Source organism: Thalassophryne amazonica, chromosome 20 (assembly GCF_902500255.1).
Source record: "Thalassophryne amazonica chromosome 20, fThaAma1.1, whole genome shotgun sequence".
In the NCBI taxonomy this organism is placed as follows: domain Eukaryota; kingdom Metazoa; phylum Chordata; class Actinopteri; order Batrachoidiformes; family Batrachoididae; genus Thalassophryne; species Thalassophryne amazonica.
The window spans coordinates 40,811,554-40,833,968 of NC_047122.1; the positions used below are offsets into that span (position 1 = coordinate 40,811,554).

General features: G+C 45.7%; 1 protein-coding gene and 1 long non-coding RNA gene across 3 annotated transcripts in view; one reads left to right on the forward strand and one right to left on the reverse strand.

Moving 5' to 3' along the window:
- LOC117502203 (CUB and sushi domain-containing protein 3-like) overlaps positions 1 to 22,415 on the forward strand; it is a 1,088,443-nt gene that overhangs the window by 177,447 nt on the left and 888,581 nt on the right.
- Positions 1,054 to 22,257, reverse strand: LOC117502204. 2 transcript variants are annotated; one of them, XR_004558227.1, is made up of 4 exons: positions 22,247 to 22,257; positions 10,859 to 10,862; positions 2,893 to 2,896; positions 1,054 to 1,217 (listed from the first exon to the last, which is right to left on the reverse strand). It is a non-coding gene; the product is annotated as an uncharacterized LOC117502204 (long non-coding RNA). The 2 variants fall into 2 exon arrangements; XR_004558226.1 differs by lacking the exons at positions 2,893 to 2,896; positions 10,859 to 10,862 and adding an exon at positions 8,029 to 8,036.

The window sequence follows — 22,415 nt, forward strand, 5'->3', positions numbered from 1 at the left end:
AATGCTTTACAACAATAATGCCTCACATTCACCCCGATGTCAGGCTGCTGCCATGCAAGGTGCCCACTACACACCGGGAGCAACTAGGGGGTTAAGGACCTTGCCCAAAGGCCCTTCGTGATTTTCTGGTCAGGCTCCAATTCAGTTCGAAATCAGGAACCGATCACAGTACCAGAATCTACAGCGTCAAAGTCAGTAAAATGTTCTCAATTCCCATCCTAACATGCCTACAGATTTGCACAGTTGTGTTTTTTTTTTATTCAGACCCACCTACCTTTATTTTGTATATCCAAGTGAATCCTCCTCTGTATTGCTGTTTCATCTTGCACTTTTATTCTGGCAGATTGTTCCTTGTGCATTTCTTTTGCTTTAGTTTCTGTCACAGGCACGTGGGTTAATGGCTTCATGTTCATACTCATTTCCACACTTATTGAGACATGCACTATTTAACAACGCAGCCCTTCACTCAGGTGCCACTAATGCGAGATTGTCTCTCACCTCATGTCAGGTGTCCAGTTGCATCCCTATATCATGGTGTTTGCTCCACCATGCTTCACTGTCTTCACAGTGTACTGTGGCTTGAATTCAGTTTTTGGTGGTCTTCTAACAAAATGTCTGTAACCTCTAGACCGAAAAAGAACAATCTTTTTCGTCAGTCCTCAAAATCTTGTGCCACTTCTCGTTAGGCCTGTCAATATGTTCTTTGGTCATTTGTAACCTCTTCGGCACATGTATTTTTTTCAACAGTGGGACTTTGTGGGGGCTTCGTGCCCATAGCTTGGCTTCACATAGGCGTCTTCTAATTGTTACAATACTCACAGGTAACTTTAGACCTTCTTTGTTCACCCTGGAGCTGATCATTGGCTGAGTCTTTGCCATTCTGACTTTTCTTCGATCTATTTGAATGGCAGTTTTTGATTTTATTCCACATCTTTTTGGCTTTTTGGCTTTGGTTGCATTTTAAAGCACTTAAGATCATTTTAGCTGAGCAGCCTATCATTTTCTGTACTTCTTTATATGTTTTCCCCTCTCCAATCAACTTCTTAATCAAAGTACACTGTTTTTCTGAACAATGTCTGGAATGACCTATTTTACACAGATTTTCAGAGAGAAATGCACCACAGCCAACATGTACAACATGTGCTGCCTTTGTCCTTAAATTAGGGCCACTTGTAAGGGTGTAATAAGGGTCAAAGAAAGAAAAATGCAAACACTCCCTTTTTCTTTACGTTCTGTAAAGTAATAATAAATTTGATACTTTTTTTATACAGTACATATTAATAAGGACTAAATGATCCCTCCTGTGAACACAATAACGCATTATATCATACAGGGTAGATGGGGGGTGGGGCGTGGATAGATGGTGGTGGTGATGTGGGGTGAGCTGATTATAGCCTGCCTCTTGAGTCAAACTTAAATGTCAACTTGTACTTCAAATCAACTGTTGGTTTAAGCCTACCTTGACATTCGCCATTTCTTTCTCTTATCCAACTTTGATCAGTTCAGATTAGTATGAAAGTGAAATAGAAAGTCGGCGTTGTGTCGCAATATGTGCCAAGAAGGCAATCCGTGCACATGTGGAAAGGTCAGAGGCTTACATCCAGTCTGAGTATCTGACCTACAAGACAAGGCAACATTTGTGGCCACATCCTGTGTGTGTATGTGTGTCCACCACCTGTACGTGTGCATGCACTGCACTTTGCACATGTGTCCTCTTCAAAGCATTTCTTTTAGGTTATAGCATCAACGGGGTTCAACTTTCATCGCAGCTGGATACTGTTTGATCAAGCCACTCATCTGTCTCACACTCTATTTCTTTGCTTTTCTCACATCAAAGAATAGAAGTGATCGAATATGTGATTGTGTGAGCAATACACATGGTGTACGATCAAACGCTCGCCAAAGGCCCCTCAACAACTGATTCTCTACTTAATGGCAGAATACATAACAGCAAAAAATGAACTTAGTTCAGTGTGCTTTAGGGGGTAAGAACCACTGGGTGAAGATGCTGACACACTATTATTAAATGTATTTTAACAAAGTTATTTGGACAGATAGAAAACATGCTCAGCGTTTTCTCACCCCAGTGGTTTGTATGAAGCCAATATTGGATGATTTGTGACTTCCGACACTATGGCGGACACAATGCGTCTCCTGTTTCCTTATCCAGGAGGCTGACATGAATGGGCTGCCCTGAAACTGACCCAGGTATCAGTGGGACTGTTCATTTCTTCAACAAATAAAAGGCATCAGAGGGATGATGCATGCCCTGCCTGCTGTACACACCCCAGTATAAATGTAAAAGTAAAATATACGTGTCTGTAAAAGTGTTTTTGACTATGTTTGACTTCATCATATGCGTCCTGTGTGATATTATTATAAAGTCATTCATATCAATCATTCACTCATTTAGTCATCTTCTACCGCCGAGTCCAATTAAAGGTCGCGGGGGGCTGGAGCCTATCCTAGCAGTCATAGAGCACGAGGCGGGGTACACCCAGGACAGGACACCAGTCTGCCGCAGGGCCACAAATAGACAAACAAACACAGACACACCCACACACACACACACCTACAGACAATTTTAAAGAGTCCAATCCACCTAACCCGCATGTCTGTGGATGTGGGAGGAAACCGGAGCACCTGGAGGAAACCCACGCAAACACTGGGAGAACATGCAAACTCCACACAGAAAGGCCACGGGAATTGAACCCACGACCTTGCTGTGAGGCAACAGTGCTAACCACTAACCCACCGTGCTGCCCTTCATATCAATCAATCGCAAATATTTAGCTGATCAATATATACTTTAGACGATCCATGGTTATGAAGTCATACAAAAAAAGGCGATTTTTGGACCATGTTTTGCTTGACTTTGACCTTTGGCCAAACTACTCTTACAGACATAAAGACATGGATGACCTCTAATTTCCTGCTTTTAAACTCAGATAAAACTGAAGTTATTGTACTTGGCCCCACAAATCTTAGAAACATGGTGTCTAACCAGATCCTTACTCTGGATGGCATTACCCTGACCTCTAGTAATACTGTGAGAAATCTTGGAGTCATTTTTGATCAGGATATGTCATTCAAAGCGCATATTAAACAAATATGTAGGACTGCTTTTTTGCATTTATGCAATATCTCTAAAATCAGAAAGGTCTTGTCTCAGAGTGATGCTGAAAAACTAATTCATGCATTTATTTCCTCTAGGCTGGACTATTGTAATTCATTATTATCAGGTTGTCCTAAAAGTTCCCTAAAAAGCCTTCAGTTAATTCAAAATGCTGCAGCTAGAGTGCTGACGGGGACTAGAAGGAGAGAGCATATCTCACCCATATTGGCCTCTCTTCATTGGCTTCCTGTTAAATCTAGAATAGAATTTAAAATTCTTCTTCTTACTTATAAGGTTTTGAATAATCAGGTCCCATCTTATCTTAGGGACCTCGTAGTACCATATCACCCCAATAGAGCGCTTCGCTCTCAGACTGCAGGCTTACTTGTAGTTCCTAGGGTTTGTAAGAGTAGAATGGGAGGCAGAGCCTTCAGCTTTCAGGCTCCTCTCCTGTGGAACCAGCTCCCAATTCAGATCAGGGAGACAGACACCCTCTCTACTTTTAAGATTAGGCTTAAAACTTTCCTTTTTGCTAAAGCTTATAGTTAGGGCTGGATCAGGTGACCCTGAACCATCCCTTAGTTATGCTGCTATAGACGTAGACTGCTGGGGGGTTCCATGATGCACTGTTTCTTTCTCTTTTTGCTCTGTATGCACCACTCTGCATTTAATCATTAGTGATCGATCTCTGCTCCTCTCCACAGCATGTCTTTTTCCTGGTTCTCTCCCTCAGCCCCAACCAGTCCCAGCAGAAGACTGCCCCTCCCTGAGCCTGGTTCTGCTGGAGGTTTCTTCCTGTTAAAAGGGAGTTTTTCCTTCCCACTGTAGCCAAGTGCTTGCTCACAGGGGGTCGTTTTGACCGTTGGGGTTTTACATAATTATTGTATGGCCTTGCCTTACAATATAAAGCGCCTTGGGGCAACTGTTTGTTGTGATTTGGCGCTATATATAAAAAAAATTGATTGATTGATTGATTGACTCCAATATCTAATCACCTCTGGATATCTAACCAAGTAATATTCTCACTAAGTTTGATCCTTCTAGGCTTCTTGGTTGTTAATTTCACAGATACACAGAAACACACACACACCAGTGAAAACGGCACCCTGCTGTTGCAGCTTGCCAGTGCACAGAGTAACTAAAGGTATTATACTCAGAATAATTTGAAAGCTACTACAGCACATAAAATGTTACGACCCAGTCACACGGCACACGACGATTCCTGAACGAAGGGAAAAAGTAAAAAAAGTCACAATTCGTTGAGAAAAGGTGGACAAAAGAGCTTTTATCACCAAGCAGTCTGCGAAGCAAGAGCGCAAAAGGGACGAAAGAGGAACTTAACAAAACCGAAGCTCACGATCTCGGCGCTTTAATGAAACGTGCCGGGAGCCACAGCTGGAGCAGTGTGTGTCTGCATCTCTGAGTTCCAGGACTCGGTGCTGGGTCCTGGAGAAACTGCAAACAGAATCTGTGGAGATCTGTGCGCACGTTGGTGGACCACCTGCTCCTCGTCCAGAACAAAAGAGGGATCATCTCCATCATTATCAGAATCCACACTGTCTGTCGACACGCTGCGCGCTCCGTCTTCCTCCAATAAAAAAAAAAAGAAAAGAAAAAGAAAAAAGTGTGCCGTGGTCACTGCTGTATCACTGTATTATGTTCTAAGCCATATATATTGATTTATAACAGAAAACTGTCAAAACGGAGAATAAATATAAATATAAGTGTAAAGATGATTGAATATATCAGAGCAGTAAATTAATCAGTGCGTGTGAATGCGCGCATTGACTCACATGTGCAGTTATTCCACCAGCTGATCACTGATCCACAACGTGAATTCTTCTTTCCAGAACAGCTCTTTAAATAATCATTTTGATTCAACTACCCGTTGCCACATGTACAGAGGGGACTGGATTGTCATTCCTACACTCATATTGTTATATTTAATACAAAATAATACGCGCACGCAGCAGCTCCTGCTGCCACTGCATTCAAGTACCGTCGGAAATTGCACAATGTTTTGTTGTTTCAAATTCAACATTTGCTTGTGGCAAAATAATTAATTATATCCACACAAAAGATTAATTCTGGCCTATGTAAGGTGCCTGAGCCCATTGAAGCTGCCCTCCTAACACAGATAAAAAAAATCCAAGCAAGCAGGCTGAGTTTTTCCTGTAATTTCCAACGGTACATGAAGCAGCAGCAGCCTCAGCGCTCAGAAACCGGCTTCTGCACTGTGTGAAAACGTTCAGCTGCTTCAACGAAGTCAAATAAAAAATAACGTTACAAAAACTACACAAATGATTAAAAAACGTCAAGAACGACAGCAAAACGAGACACAGACGAATTGAGGTTTTCGTTGCCTTCGTTCAAATTTTTCAACAGTTTAAAAATCCTGACGTACCTCCAGCTGCAGGAACGAGGCTGTGTGAAGGTTAAACGATGCCAACGACAGTCAACAAAAGTCCAGATTTCTTGTTTCGTCAGTTCGTCACCCTTCGTTAAGTGTCGTGTGACTGGGCCTTTAGTTACAGTTCACTGTAGGTTACCAAATGTCTTAAAGGTGTAGTCCCTTCAGATTTTACACCGTAATGACAAGCTTGACTTCGTATTGAAATGTAGTTCTTGCAAATAGTTTTATTTCCGTGGTGCATCACAAATACAGTGAATTTTATTGCAGGTAAAGTATTCATTTTTAGTGAACTGGTCAAACCAAAGGAATCCCTTCTAATTAAACACAGGGAAGGGTTGTGTGTTAGTCAAGGATAATTTGTTAAATTTTGAACTGAACTGGTCAAATGCCAGTTCCACACAGAACCTCACGGAATCAGAAATAATTGATTTGCATAATTCAATGTCATACTTGTTGTGTGGGCAGCCTGAAGAGGAGCTACTGCTGGGCCACCACCAGAGGGCCCCCTGCCTGAGTGCGGGCTTCAGGCACGAGAGGGCGCTGCCGCCACGGACACAGCCGGGGTGACAGCTGTCACTCATTATCTCTTGACAGCTGTCACCCATCTACTCTACATCATCTCACTCCATAAAGACCAGACATCATTCTCCACCTCGTTGCTGAGATATCATCTACCTGTGAAGATAATATCCTCAGCCAGAAACTAACTGTGTCCTAGTCTGAATTCATTTTGCAGCTGCTTTCCTGTGGAGTGCCTTATCAGTGAGGTTGGCGTAATCCGCGACGGCTTTGCTTCAACCCCCAACCAGATAAGTGTTTGACAGGAGCTGCCCGAGTTGTATTAGAGGTGGAGGTGACTTTCCACCTCTGACTGTTTTTGTTACTGGGTGTGCACACACCCACGTCTCACTGTTTGTGCTCCTCGCCAGCAGTACCAGATCCGGACAGTCGGGGACGGTGATCACCTGGGAATTCGGGACTTGGCGGCTCCAGTATTCACCGGTTCTGTGGCGGTGGAAATCGTGTGGTTCCGGCTCTTCTCAGGACAGACGTCTTCTATCCTCGAGCCTGTCCCACACATCACTTTTGTGGATTGACTGCTATCCGATTCTGAGATTGTCTGTAATATTGTTGTGCACATTCACAACATTAAATTGTTACCTTTTGGCCTCATCTATTGACCGTTCATTTGCGCCCCTGTTGTGGGTCCGTGTCACTGCACTTTCCCCAACAGGATATCTCGGCCAACGCATGGATCCCGAGGGGGCGTCAACCATCTGTTGGACAGCCAATGGAAGAGCAGGGTGCACAGGCGTCGGCTGGAGCGTGATTGGTGGGTTGCGCACATCCTCACCGCCTTTACCGCTCGGATGGACCTGATGACCGAGCAACACATCATCCTTAATCGCAGGATGGAGGCTCTCACCGCACAGGTGGAAGCGCGCGCTCAGGGCGCTGCTGGAGCTCCTCCTCCTGCCGACCCTGTGCTGAATACAGACTTCCACTGGTCATTCAACAACCCCCCCCACCATCCCCTGAAGCATACATAAGCCCCCAGCCCGTACGGAGGTTGGAGACGTGCGCGGACTTTCTTATGCAGTGTTTGCTCGTCTTTGCACAGCGTCCGTGATGTACGCATCTGATGCCAGCAAGGTGGCTTACGTGATTAATTTGCTTCGAGGTGAGGCACGCATTTGGGCTACAGCGCTTTGGGAACAAAGTTCACGGCTCCTTGCCTCTTATACTGGGTTTGTGAGGGGGCTCAGAACTGTTTTGATCACCCTGACAGAGGCGAAACCGCGTCTACCGTGCTGCTGTCATTGAGACAGGGCGCCGGAATGCAGCCGAATATGCAGTCGACTTCTGCATCACGGCTGCGAGATCCGGCTGGAATATGACTGCGCTCCGCGCCGCCTCATAAACGGACTGTCGTCGGTCCTGAAGGAGCACCTGGTGGCTAAGGAGAACCGCGGGATTTGGCTGAGCTTATCGATTTGGTTATACGGTTGGACAATCGGTTAGAAGAACACCGACAGGACGAGGCGAAGGGCGCGGTCAGGCACAAGCCGTCCCTCTTCCTCCCGATCCGAAAGGGAGCCGTCTTCCCCACGCTCCACAGCCACAGCGCTCCGTGTGGCTACAGCTCCCCCTGCTGACGATGCTAGGGACACGAGCAGGGCCACATTCAGACAAAGGAGGCTGGTCTGCGGGTGCTTTCCACTGCAGCTCAAGTGAGCATCAGCAGAGAGACTGCCTCAAACAGTCAAAACACAAACGCCCGCCCTTAAGACTGGCTGAGGGGGGGGTCAAAACATTCATGGGTCACTCATCTTTCAACACGACTCCCAGTTACAATCCTGAGCGGGGATTTAACCCTTCAAGCCCCAGCACTGGTGGACACGGGGTCAGAAGGGAATCTGCTGGATAGCAGATGGCAAGGGAGGTAGGCTCCCTCTAGTGTGCTTTCTTCCCCAGTGAAGGTGCGAGCACTAGATGGCACTCTTCTCCCTTTTATCACACACAGACACTACCTGTAACCCTGGTAGTGTCTGGGAATCACCTGGAGGAGATTGAGTTTTTTGTAACTCCTTCTACCTCCCGCGTGATTTTGGGCTTCCCATGGATGATTAAACACAATCCCCAGATTGATTGGCCGTCTGGGTTGTGGCTCAGTGGAGCGAAACCTGCCACCGGAATTGTTTAGGATCCTCGGTTCCTCCCGGTGTAAACGCTAAGGAGGAGGTTAAAGTCCCTCTCCTGACGGCAGTGCCGGTTGAGTCCCACGATCTTGCTGAGTCTTCAGCAAGGATCTGGCGCTCACCCTTCCCCCGCACCGTCCGTACGATTGTGCCATTGATTTGGTCCCGGGCGTTGAGTTCCCGTCCAACAGGCTGTACACTCTCACGTCCTGAGTGCGAATCATGGACCTACATCCGGGACCATTAGCTGCCGGGTTGATCCGGAATTCCACCTCCCCAATGGGTGCAGGTTTCTTTTTTGTGGGCAAGAAAGATGGCGGACTCCGTCCATGCATTGATTACAGGGGGCTGAATGACATAACGGTTCGTAATCGATACCCTTTACCCTGTTGGATTCAGTGTTCAAACCCCTGCATGGAGCCCAAATTTTCACCAAACTGGACCTTAGGAATGCGTACCACCTGGTTTGGATCCGGAAGGGAGACGATGGAGGACGGCATTCAACACCCCATTAGGTCATTTTGAGTACCTGGTCATGCCGTTCGGCCTCACTAACGCCCCCGCGACGTTCCAAGCATTGGTAAACGACGTCTTGCGGGACTTCCTGCACCGATTCGTCTTCATATATCTGGATGACATACTCATCTTTCCCCGGACCCTGAGACTCTGTCCAGCATGTACGTCAGGTCCTGCAGCGTTGTTGGAGAACCGGCTGTTTGTGAAGGGTGAGAAGTGTGAGTTTCACCGCACCTCTTTGTCCTTCCTGGGTTCATCATCTCCTCCAACTCGGTCGCCCCTGATCTGGCCAAGGTTGCGGCGGTGAGAGATTGGCCCCAACCAACAAGCCGTAGGAAGCTGCAACGGTTCCTCGGCTTTGCGAATTTCTACAGGAGGTTCATTAAGGGCTACAGTCAGGTAGTTAGCCCCCTGACAGCCCTGACCTCTCCAAATCCCCTTCACCTGGTCGGATCGGTGCGAAGCCGCGTTCAAGGAGTTGAAACACCGGTTCTCGTCTGCACCAGTTCTGGTGCAGCCCGACCCTAGCCGCCAGTTTGTGGTTGAAGTGGACGCCTCTGACTCAGGGATAGGAGCCGTGCTATCCCAGAGCGGAGAGACCGATAAGGTTCTTCACCCGTGTGCCTACTTTTCTCGCAGGTTGACCCCAGCTGAACGGAACTATGACTCGGCAATCGAGAAGTCCTTGCGGTGAAAGAGGCTCTTGAGGAGTGGAGACATCTGTTGGAGGGAGCATCTGTGCCGTTCACGGTTTTCACTGACCATCGGAACCTGGAGTATATCAGGACCACCAAGCGGCTGAACCCCACGCAAGCCCGCTGGTCACTGTTCTTCGGGCGTTTTGACTTCCGAATCACCTACCGCCCCGGGACCAAAACCAATATCGGATGCCTTGTCCCGGGTGCATGAAGATGAGGTCAAGACTGAGCTGTCGGATCCCCGGCCCATCATTCCGGAGTCCACTGTCGTGGCCACCCTCACCTGGGACGTGGAGAAGACCGTCCGGGAGGCCCTGGCACGGAGCCTGGACCCCAGAACTGGGCCGATGAACAAACTCTACGTCCCACCAGAGCCAGGGCTGCTGTCTTGGATTTCTGTCACGGTTCTAAGCTGTCCTGTCCTCCGGGGGTGCGAAGGACCGTGGCAGTGGTCCGGCAGCACTTCTGGTGGCATCCCTGGAGGCCGACATCCGGGAATATATCCAGGCCTGCACCACCTGTGCCAGGGCAAGGCAGACCACCAGAAGGCACAGGGACTTCTTCAGCCACTTCCTGTGCCTCATCGCCCCTGGTCCCACATCGGTCTGGATTTTGTCGCGGGCCTCCCCCCGTCCCAGGGCAACACCACCATCCTCACGATAGTGGACCGATTCTCCAATGCGGCCCACTTCATGGCCCTCCCGAAGCTCCCCACGGCCCAGGAGACTGCAGACCTTCTGGTCCGCCATGTCGTCCGTCTGCATGGGATACCCACCGACATCGTCTCTGATCATGGTCCCCAGTTTTCCTCACACGTCTGGAGGAGCTTCTGTCGGGAACTGGGGCCACCGTGAGCCTCTCATCCGGGTATCACCCGCAGACCAATGGACAGGCGGAACGGGCCAATCAGGAATTGGAGCAAGCCCTGCGCTGTGTGACGTCCGCACACCTGATGGCCTGGAGTGAACATCTGGCCTGGATCGAGTATGCGCATAACAGCCAGGTGTCCTCTGCCACCGGCCTCTCCCCATTTGAGGTGTGTTTGGGGTATCAGCCCCCATTGTTTCCCGTGGTGGAGGGAGAGGTCGGTGTGCCCTCGGTCCAGGCCCACCTGCAGAGGTGCCGTCGGGTGTGGCGCTCCGCCCGTTCTGCCTTGTTGAAGGCCCGGACGAGGGCGAAGACCCATGCAGACCGCCGGCGGTCCCCGGCCCCTGCTTACCGGCCCGGGCAGGAGTGTGGCTATCCACAAAGGACATCCCCCTCTAGGTGGACTCCCCGAAGCTCAAGAACAGGTACATCGGACCTTACAAAATCCTCAAAATCCTCAGTCCTGCCGCAGTGAAGCTCCGACTCCCAACTTCACTGCAGATCCACCCGGTTTTTCATGTGTCACGAATCAAATCTCACCACACCTCACCCCTCTGTGCCCCGGACCGGCGCCGCCTCCTGCCCGGTCATCGACGGGGAGCCGGCTTGGACGGTGCGCCGGCTCCTGGACGTCCGTCGGATGGGCCGGGGGTTCCAGTATTTGGTGGACTGGGAGGGGTATGGACCCGAGGAACGCTCCTGGGTGAAGAGGAGCTTCATCCTGGATCCGGCCCTCCTGGCCGATTTCTACCGCCGCCCCCTGGACAAGCCTGGTCGGGCACCAGAGGCGCCCGTTGAGGGGGGGGGTCCTGTTGTGTGGGCCGCCTGAAGAGGAGGTACTGCTGGCCCACCACCAGAGGGCGCCCTGCCTGAAGTGCGGGCTTCAGGCACGAGAGGGCGCTGCCGCCATGGACACAGCCGGGGTGACAGCTGTCACTCATTATCTCTTGACAGCTGTCACCCATCTACTCTACATCATCTCACTCCATAAAGACCAGACATCATCTCCACCTCGTTGCCGAGATATCATCTACCTGTGAAGGTAATATCCTCAGCCAGAAACTAACTGTGTCCTAGTCTGAATTCATTTTGCAGCTGCTTTCCTGTTGAGTGCCTTATCAGTGAGGTTGGCGTAATCCGTGACTGCTTCGCTTCACACCCCAACCAAATAAGTGTTTGACAGGAGCTGCACGAGTGTGTATTAGAGTGGAGGTGACTTTCCACCTTCTGACTGTTTTTGTTACTGGGTGTGCACACACCCACGTCTCACTGTTTTGCTCCTCGCCAGCAGTACCAGATCCGACAGTCGGGACGGTGATCACCTGGGATTTCGGGACTTGGCGGCTCCAGTATTCACCGGGTTCTGTGGCGGTGGAAATCATGTGGTTCCGGCTCTTCTCAGGACAGACGTCTTCTATCCTCGAGCCTGCCCACATGTCACTTTTGTGGATTGACTGCTATCAGATTCTGAGATTGTCTGTATATTCGTTGTGCACATTCACAACATTAAATTGTTACCTTTTGGCTCATCTATTGACCGTTCATTTGCGCCCCCTGTTGTGGGTCCGTGTCACTACACTTTCCCCAACAATACTTTTAAGATGGAGATGCACTCCCTGAGTATTCCTTATTTAAAAACGTTGTTCTGCAATGTCAGTCTGAAGACGGTATGGTGGATCAGCAGTGACCTACAGGTGTACTGTTCACTCCAGCCTCCATTGACCCGCCACTGTGTAAGAGTTTGACGATAATGAATAAATGAGGATCTGCTCCCATGCTCTCTCCGTGATAGGTGAATAGGCTGTATATTATATGCCACGGGAGCTAATCAGCTCAAAAAGTCACGCAAGTATTGCCCTAAACATTTAAATTGCACTAATGCTTGATGATTAGTTATTAAATTATCATTATAATTAAAATATTTCTCATATTGTGTGAGTATGTATGACAACAATGACTCCACCACTACTGATGATGATGGTGGTTATGGTAGAAGAAGAATAAGAAGTCGTTTGCAGGTCCTACCTTAATTAGGTCAGTGCTTATCCTCGGATACTATTGCATGAAACAGATGAGAGTCTGCAACTCGCCCAGGATCATAGATATCCATCATAGATTCCTCTCCAACCAGTGGTGGTACCCATTTCCAGCTGGCTGAACTGGAACAATGTATTTGATATGTCCTGTCCAATAATCCAGACAAGTAGCTGAAGTAAACACCTGGCATTGAAGCCTGGTCCCTATATTGGTCATCCAACTGTAATTCTTTAAGCTCTGTAACTCTGTATGCTAGTTTCTCTGAAAGAGTGACAGTGACATTTAAAAAAAAAAACCAAAAAACAAAGCTAAATTCCATAGTGCCACTGCTTCATGCAGCCGCTGTGCCGTGTAATGTTGCATAAGACCAGCTGTCTTCTTTATTACCGGCTTCCACATCATTCGAGGCAAGGTCCTTAATCCCCTAGTTGCTCCTGGTATCCTCGGATACTATTGCATGAAACAGATGAGAGTCTGCAACTCGCCCAGGATCATAGATATCCATCATAGATTCCTCTCCAACCAGTGGTGGTACCCATTTCCAGCTGGCTGAACTGGAACAATGTATTTGATATGTCCTGTCCAATAATCCAGACAGGTAGCTGAAGTAAACACCTGGCATTGAAGTTTGGTCCCTATATTGGTCATCCAACTGTAATTCTTTAAGCTCTGTAACTCTGTAAGCTAGTTTCTCTGAAAGAGTGACAGTGACATTTAAAAAAACAAAACAAAAAACAAAGTTAAATTCCATAGTAGTGCCGCTGCTTCATGCAGCCGCTGTGCCGTGTAATGTTGCATAAGACCAGCTGTCTTCTTTATTACTGGCTTCCACATCATTTGGGCAAGGTCCTTAATCCCCTAGTTGCTCCTGGTGTGTAGTGGGCGGCTTGCATGGCAGCAGCCTAACATCGGGGTGAAAGTGAGGCATTATTGTAAAGCACTTTAAGCATCTGATGCAGATGGAAAAGCGCTTATAATTGCAGTCCATTTTATGTAGGTCAGGTCAGGTCAGGTCTTGGAGCAACCACCACACCACAGAACCCCAAACTTTGTTTGACACAATGATTGAATTGGGATTAACTGGGACCTGGGATCATTAGGAATTGATCTCGGGTGTACACATTGGGAAACTTGGGTCCAGTTTTGCTACCTGTATATGTCCTTTGACAAAACACTTCATCTGCTTTGTCCCTGTCCACTAAGCAGGTTGATTAGTTAGATCGGAGTTGGGCTACAAGTATGTAGGTCAGTCTTAGAGCATGTGCTAGTGTGTTGCTGCATCCACCATATGGAAATGCCCTGGGTCCTGGATGGCAACCACCCAGTCAGACAACCAGTCTTTTCCTTCCTCTTGAAAGTAACCATCTGTCTGCCGCTGCCAGGTCAGACATGGGCATGGATAAGAACCGGCACCAGTGGGCTTCAGGGCCTATATAGAGCTTATAGAAATTAGGTGTTCTACATAAGACCTACATAGACCAGTCTGAGCCTGAGATCCAAAGAGGAAACTTTTCACAGTCAGCATTCCCTTGATGTGATCCCTTATGTGTCCTTTTTACTCTCTTTTATTGGGCTATACCTAATATCAAACAAAATCAATGCTGAAAAGAGCTGTAAGCTTCGGGCAACTTTTAAGACTCTCGCTTCACACCGACCCCTGACATTTATCTGTAAGAGTGATTCACCAAAAACACACATGAAAACAAACACACACTTGGTCTTTTAAGGCTTAGTGGTCTAATGCGTGCTGTCAGCTCTGCCACATTGTTTTGACTTGTAACAGGGATAGTGCTGGAGGCTGAAAGGGTGCACACACATTTGTAGTTGGTTTATCCTGCAAGTCTGCAAATGGGAGGTGCACATATAAAATGTGCACATTTGTTAAAAGCTGAACTCAATTATGAAGGGCAGCACATGCCGTAATTCATTTCTAAGACTCGCAAATGCTTTCGAAAGAGTGTATGAGAAAGAATGTATGAAGCTAAATGACCACTTTTACAGTTTTCTTTCTATAAGTTGAGAACATGAATAGAAGAGATTTTTTCAAATCACTGAATATTTCTTGTAGTCCAGTTAAACCAGTGTTTCAGGAATAATGTGCCTAAATGTGTCTTAAGGTAGATCCTCTTCAAAACAGGGCAACTGTGCAAGATGATTAATGAGGGAAACCACCAAAACACCCACAACAGCACTGAAAGAGTCCAAAGCTTCAGTGGCTGTGATTGGAGAAGCTGTGCACGTTGCAACTTTTGCCTGTTGCTTCACCAGTGACAGCTGAAAGTGCCAGAACACATATGTGAGACTTTAGCTGAGATCTAACATAAAAAAAATAATCATTTAGATGTGTAATATTAAAAGGGGTGAGTTCTAAAATGTAACCACTGTGAAATGATAAAAAATAATTAATTAATAATAAAGTATACTTCTCTGAATTAGTGCATTGAACATTTATGTTCTCTATGTTCTCTCTTTCTCTCTCTCTCTCTATACACGCACACCACACACACACACACACACACACACACACACACACATATATAGCACTATTATCCAGAGGGCTCTGAGGTAGATTGAGGTTATGGATTGGTTTATCAAAAATACTTTGACTTTCAGTCTGCCCAGTCTGTAAAAGAGATCATGTGCACACATGCGAAGTGAAATAATCTACTCCATCTTTGCCTCTTTCCGCACTCTCGTGTCCTCCTTCCTGTAACATCTACAGATTGGTCATCAGATAGCAAAATGGATTCTCCTTGTGATTGCCTCTATTCCGTATAGATCCAAATGATAATTTTACAGTCTGATAAAGTGTGGGGTTGGGGGGGTGGTGGACAAAAGCCCTCAGGGGGATGCATGCATCTGTTCCCATGTCTGTCTCAGTAAGCTTGTACAAATGAAATCAAAGGGATTGTTACAGCAGAGTGAGAGCTGCGTCCCGTGTGCAGATGTCAAACACGGTCCTATGATCGCCGCCACCTTTCAACATGGGTCACTTGTCTTTGGACGTGAACATTAATGAGTCTCTATATCTGTCAGAGTCTATTTCACAGCCTTACATCAATTAATAAGGCAAATAAATAAATCAACCCCTTCCTCCATCTAATTACAAAAAGCTGCAACATGCAATCCCCGCCAGACTGATGGTGCAACACATGCAACTTTGCCTTTACTTCTGAGTGTGTGTGTTTGGGGAGTGAAAAAATATAGAACCGGGAAGTGAAAGTGTGACACACTACCCTCTCGAAACATCGCCTTTGATTTGCCCTTAAGTGGAGCTCTTGAGCCCCCGAGTGCACTGCCCAGAAATTGCAAAACGCGCAATTACGAGGGCAGCGGACCGTGGTCATGCCGGGCTGCCCTGAGGTCTGAATACTTTTAGCTCTATTAAAATGAAGCCAGGATTTGTCATGTAAGAGCATGTAGAGGGGCGGGGGGGGAGTAAAAACATCAGTTTAAAAGAACTTGCAGAATTGAGGTCAAAGGGAAGTGATGTCTGGGTGCTAAAAAAAACCCATCAGCACCTGTGACACGAATTTTACCATTTAAAAAGATACTGGTTTTGAGATCCAAGTGGAAGGAGAGTCTTTATCTCCAACTGTCACTCTTACTCTGTTGTTTTCACTCTGTGGCACTGGGATCATGGCAGTAGCGCCCTTTGGTATCTCCTGAGCTAGCTGTATTGGGCATGATGTTCAAGCTGTCATTGTTTTAGCCTTGGTGCTAAGCATCTTACCATGCGTGTTGATTGTCATGTACACTTATAAAACATTTCCTGCATGGGCTCTCACTTTCACATCTCACTCTCACCCTTCCACAGTGTTGGATGTTTTCCTTCCAGTCGACTTTAGCCATGTCCATGCCGAGCACCACGTGCTGCTTTCTGCACTGTGCATGTCATTGTGTGTCTGTGAGTGTGCATGTTTGTACGTGGGTATCTGTGTGTAGGCTGTAGGCCCTGACTCTATGAAGAAGCCTGCAGGGAACGCAGGAAAGGGTTACAAAACTATAGAAATATCAACAACCATGACTGTATATATATATATTTGTGTGTGTGTGTGTGTGTGTGTGTGTGTAAGAGGACAAGAGGCTGATTAAAACTGCTCATGTGAATCCTCATTTCCAATATGACAATTACATTAGTGTATATGTCATCAGCATAAGCGCATGCAATTTGCTTGTGTGTGCACAGCGGTGCTGTAGCCTGTATTTCCAGTGACATTTGTAATTATACAATCTCAAGTGGAACAAACTCTATATATTGAAAGTATTTAAATATGCTGTCAAATCAGCCTGAGCTGCACAGGCTGCCATTTGTTTCTTCCAAAAAGGAGGTTGTATTTTTAGCCGCGCTGGTTTGATTCTTTGCAGGATGTCTGAAAAACAAGCCAAACATATTTTCATGAACTTTAGTGAATGAGTAGACCATGGGTTATGTCAAGTCAAGTCTGGAAACATGCGCTGATGTTTCTTATCACTGCATCTGGAAACGCCTTGGACTTTGGATGGCAACCACCAAGGCAGACAACTCTTCCGTCTCTACCTCTGGAAAGTAACCACTGATCTGCTGCATCTAGGTGAAGCATGGGCATCTGCTTGGCCTTCTCCATCTGCTAAGGTTCTCAACACTAAGGCACCAAGATACTGTATCATGCCCAGAGATATGCACCACATGGCCAAATATTGCAGCTGATGCTCTCTCACAATGCAACCGATACTGAGTTTCCCTAACATCATCCTAATGGTACCCAAGGATCCACCAAAGAGGCCTAGTACAGGTGACATCTGGTAGCTAAAGTCACTGGCTAGCATCCGAGTCTCAGACCCATACAGTGAGGCAGGAAGCATCAGGATTCTAAAGACATGGACCTGGTTTAAGCAACAGCTAACATTTTTAAAATGAATGTTTATGTGATTTATTTAGTTGGGCAAAATAGCACCCCACTTCAACTCAAGTTTAAAAAAGGGGTTCCTGCATTTTTATTGCACTTTTTATGCGTGCACGTCCACACACACACACACACACACACACACACACACACACACACGCACACACACGCACACACCATACTCACCCAGAGCATAGAACCAAGTGTCCCTCCAATCTGCTCACAGATCAGTTTTTTTTCTTTTGTCTCTATTATGAAAGGTTTGAGTGACAAATCAGCAAAATTAGCCCTCTCAAAATTGAGAGATTTTCAATTGAGAAGCACCCTCAGAGGGTGCTCAAAAAAAGCAGTCTGCTCTGAAAAAAGGGGCGCTGGGTGCCTGTGTTTGTAAGCATTCCATTCTCATTGAGGACAACTGGAAAAAAAAAATGACTGGAGCTCCTGGTCAGGTCTGTGTGACACCGGTTTGAGGATCATTCCACCCCTTAAATAATTAAGATGTAAATTTAAGATGCAGAAGCAAAATATTTAGTTTTTAGTTGCATTTTCTATTTTAGTTAGCTTTTTTTAAGTTAGGTTAATGTTGACTTTATATTGAACAAGCTTTACAGGAAAGTCAATTAATTACATGTTGACTTTGCTTCATAGTAAGCTAATTCACTTTTTGTTCAAGTGGCCAACTGTTAGCTTTACATTCTGTTAACTTTCAATCAATCAGTCAGCATTTATTGATATAGTCCTTTACAATGAGCAAAAGGTGACCAAAGTGTTTTGCAGTAAACTCAGCAAATAGCATGAACTAATAAAATCAAAAAGACATGTCAGAGGACCATAAGGTATTAAAAGCCATTTATTGAGAGGGGTCAGGTGATCAGTGACACATTCTGTATAAGAAATTGCACATAGTATTCATTCATTGTCTCTTCTCACTTACTCCAATCAAGGGTCACAGGGAGGTTGGAGTCTATCCCAGGTGTCACATTGCGAGAGGCGGGGTTAATCCTGGGCTGGGCGCCAGTCTGTCACAGGGCCACATAAAGACAGACAAACACATTTACACTCATATGCACACTTTGGTCAATTTAAAGTTTCCAGTTCACCTAACCTGCATGCCTTTGGAAGTGGGAGGAAGTCAGAACCCCTGAAGGGAACCCACACGAACACAGGGAGAACATGAAAACTCCACACAGAAAGGACCAGGTGGGAAGAGTTCCCAGAACCTTCTCACTGTGAAGCTTCAGTAAGGTTGATATTGAGTTTGCTTTATATTTGTTTCATGGGCAGCACAGTAGAGCAGACTATAAGCCGCTACTTTTTTCACACGCTTTGAACACTTAAAATGATGTGGCTAATTTATGGATTTTTACAGGCTTTTTCATAAGTTGAAATATGTGATGCTGTCAATTGATTTCCTGAAAGCTGCTCCTCATGCTGTGTAAATTCACACACAGTGTAAATATAAGGTCTTACCTGTTCGTTTTAGTGACGAAAAGTCCCTCTCTGGCACTTTGCCCCCAAGTTGCGCCATCACATCAGTTGTTGTGAAAGTGTAGTGAACACGGACCCACAACAGGGGGCGCAAATGAACGGCCAATAGATGAGCCAAAAGGTAACAATTTAATGTTGTGAAATGTGCACAACGAACATACAGACAATCTCAGAATATAATTACAGTCAATCCACAAAGGTGACGTGTGGGCAGGCTCGAGGATAGACGTCCGTCCTGAGAAGAGCCGGAACCACACGATTTCTGCCGCCACAGAACCTGGTGAATACTGGAGCCGCCAAGTCCCGAATTCCCAGGTGATCACCGTCCCCAACTGTCGGATCTGGTACTGCTGGCGAGAACAAAGACAGTCAAGTGTGGGTGTGTGTACACCCAGTAACAACAGCGGTGGGAATGCCACCTCCACCTCACACTCAAACACTGCTGAGTACTGTAGATTCCTCAGGGGAAAAGAGTGCCTTCAGCGCTCTCACAGCTTTCACCAACGGAGGAACTGGTACTCCTGCAAACACTCACAATATACAAATATTGCAATTACAGAATGGCTGAGGATATTACCTCCAATGAAGTATGATATCTCGGCAATGAGGTGGAGATGACGTCTGGTCTTTATGGAGTGAGAGGACGTTGAGTAGATGGGTGACAGCTGTCAAGAGGTAATGAGTGACAGCTGTCACCCCCGGCTGTGTCCATGGCGGCAGCGCCCTCTCGTGCCTGAAGCCCGCACTTCAGGCAGGGCGCCCTCTGATGGTGGGCCAGCAGTACCTCCTTTTCTGGCGGCCCACACACAACAGTCTGTTTGTTTATCTTACACGTGATGCATTATTTTCTGAAAACAAATTTTCATTAAGAATAAATACATTGTCGATACTTGATAGTTACATCCAAGTAACACCTGTAGTGTAGGTGAGCTTTTAAGTTTTAGGACTGGTTTGTGTGTGTTTGCACATTAATGAGTATGAAGTAATTTTTGTTGTGAACACAGTAATCCATTAACAGTAAATGTTAGAACAATAATACCTATACTACAGGTTTCCCATGGGAAGACCATGACTTGATTAGATTATAGGATTGGTTGACATGTATATCTGCATATTAATTAGGATGAAGTCATTTTTTGATGGGCTCACAATAACCCATTAACAATAAATGGAAGACACTTGATCCCAACATCACATGTACTCCATGGGGAGTCCATGATCTGATTAGATTTTAGGAATCGTTGATGTGTTTATTGCATATTAATGAGATTGAAATAATTTTGTTGTGAATACAACTCATTAACAGCAACATGGTAGACACTTGATACCAACGTCACAGGCACTCCATGGGGAGTCCATGACCTGATTAGATTTTAGGATTCATTGATGTGTATATTTGCATATTAATGAGGATGAAATAATTTTTGCAGTGAACACAGTAACTCTTTAACAGTAAATGGTAGACACTTGATACCTAGTAAATAATCGGCTGCTGTCTCATTTTGCCACAGCAAATCTGAGGTGAATCTGCATGTTAAATTGGAACAAGTTTTATGCCAGATGCCCTGTGTGACGTAACACGACATTATGTGGAGAAATGTGGCAGAGGTGGGGTTTGAACCAAGAACCTTCCGCACTGAAACCAAGTACATTAACCACGTGGCCATACCTCACAGATTTTAGGACTGGTTACTGTGTTTACGTATTTGCATATTAATGAGGAATAAGTTAGCTGATTACAATAAGGGTGGCAATTTGCATTACTTATTTAAATCCAGAAATCAAGAATGCTTGATAAAGGCTTCATATGATACTGGGTTTCTATATTTAACTAATTGAAATGCTGATTTCCCCTCAGTTTTTCTCCCAATTCCTTGCGTGCCTAAACTTGGCAGGACTTCCAGCGACTTAAGTGTCTCTTGTCAAAACTTGCCAGGTTATTCTCCTCTCGCTTCTTCCCTTCTTTCTTGTTCTTTACTTTATCTCTTTCACCTGGCTTCTTTCCTGTTCTCTCCTATTCTCTCTCTCTTTCTTTAATGCAAAAGGAAAAAAGGGGGGTGGGTGGTTATGAATGAGGAGATGGAAACTTGAAAAGGAAGGAGGGGAAGAAGAAAGGGAGGAGAAAGTGAAGAAGCTATAAAGAAAAAGCTGGAGACTCCAAAGAGAGTTTCTAAATTAAATAGGGCTGTAAAATAAATTAATATTGAATTGCATGATGGAGAGCAAAAAAGGAAGAGATGGGGTGGGGGTGCTATATAATTAAGTAATGGTTGAATATAAACATTTTCACATTTTGCAAATAGGATGGACAAAAACATATTTGTGTGGATTTCAACTGGCTGTCGGTCTTTTAATGTAATAAATTATAATTTTCAATCATTGTTGAAGTCCTGATTTCCTGTTTCTGCTTGGACAGAAAATCTGCAGATGACAAAAACTACCTGGAACAACACAGCCACCCCGCTTATCTTGTTTACCAGCCAATTCTAAATGTGTATATAGCTTACAGAGTGGCTGATTCTCAGCAATATCGAGTCTTCTTTTTTGTAAACCTGTCTGCTTTCAGAGGCCTCAACAGCTGAAGTAGAAACTTTCGACACCTCGTGGAGATTTATCTGAAATCTCACCATCTAAGTGGCATAACAATTATGCAGCTGTGCGACTGTAGGCCAGACGTTCTCCCGAAAAAGTTGTGCCTAATGATTTATTCAGCAACCTTGAAGCACTCAAACCGTTGCCAAATTAGCACTTGATTTTTAAGCATAAAGTGCCACACATTGTACAGACTTGTTTACGGGCACTTCACTTTTGAATCAAATCAAAGGCTGTAGCTGTATTTTGAGACATCTATGCAGCTAATTGCAATCTTCATGTCCCACTTTTACAACGGCACTGCACTGCCAGTGGCAATGATCACCAATGGGCATGTGAAGGAGCCAGTCCTTATGGATGGATCTTGAGGTTTGAAAAGTCGAGTTGAGACCGTGAAGCTGTTCTCGGCAGTTTGGCTGCAATAAAATTCACCTCTATTTTATTTGCCTCTGCAAAGATAGGGCACTGTTGTAAGGTTCTACTAGCACATGATCTAAACAGCATGGCGAAAATCAATTTGGGGTATTTCTGAGCACTAATTTCTATTACTGGGTTGCACCTGTTGCACAGGGGGACAAAGGGATATTGGAGTATGGTTCAAACCAAAGTTATTAAAGTTTCTCCATTAGTCATGACTTTCTTTCATTAATTCTTGTGTTCACTTTTATTCCATGGATCTTGTGCATCACTCTGCGGAGCGTATACTTGTTGTGGTGAACTCACTTATGATCAGTGATGCCGGTAACGCGTTACTTAGTAAAGCGTTACTCTAATCTGACCACTTTTTTAGTAACGAGTAATCTAACGCGTTAATCTTCCAAATCAGTAATCAGATTAAAGTTACTTCTCCATGTCACTGTGCGTTACTGTTATTTTTCATTGTGGGTCGACAGCAGCATTAAACTTGGTCTGTGGGCAGGAGGTCGGGGTTCGACTGAACTGCCCACTTTAAGTGAGCTGTGAGCTTTTCATCCGCGTTTTGCAGCTGCTCGACTTGTCCTCACCTCTTAAAGCGCGGTGATCAGCACACCTGCACTGAGCTTTACAAAGACATTTTTATACTTTTTTTCCCCTCCTTTATTTAGAATTCTGAGCTGAGCCACT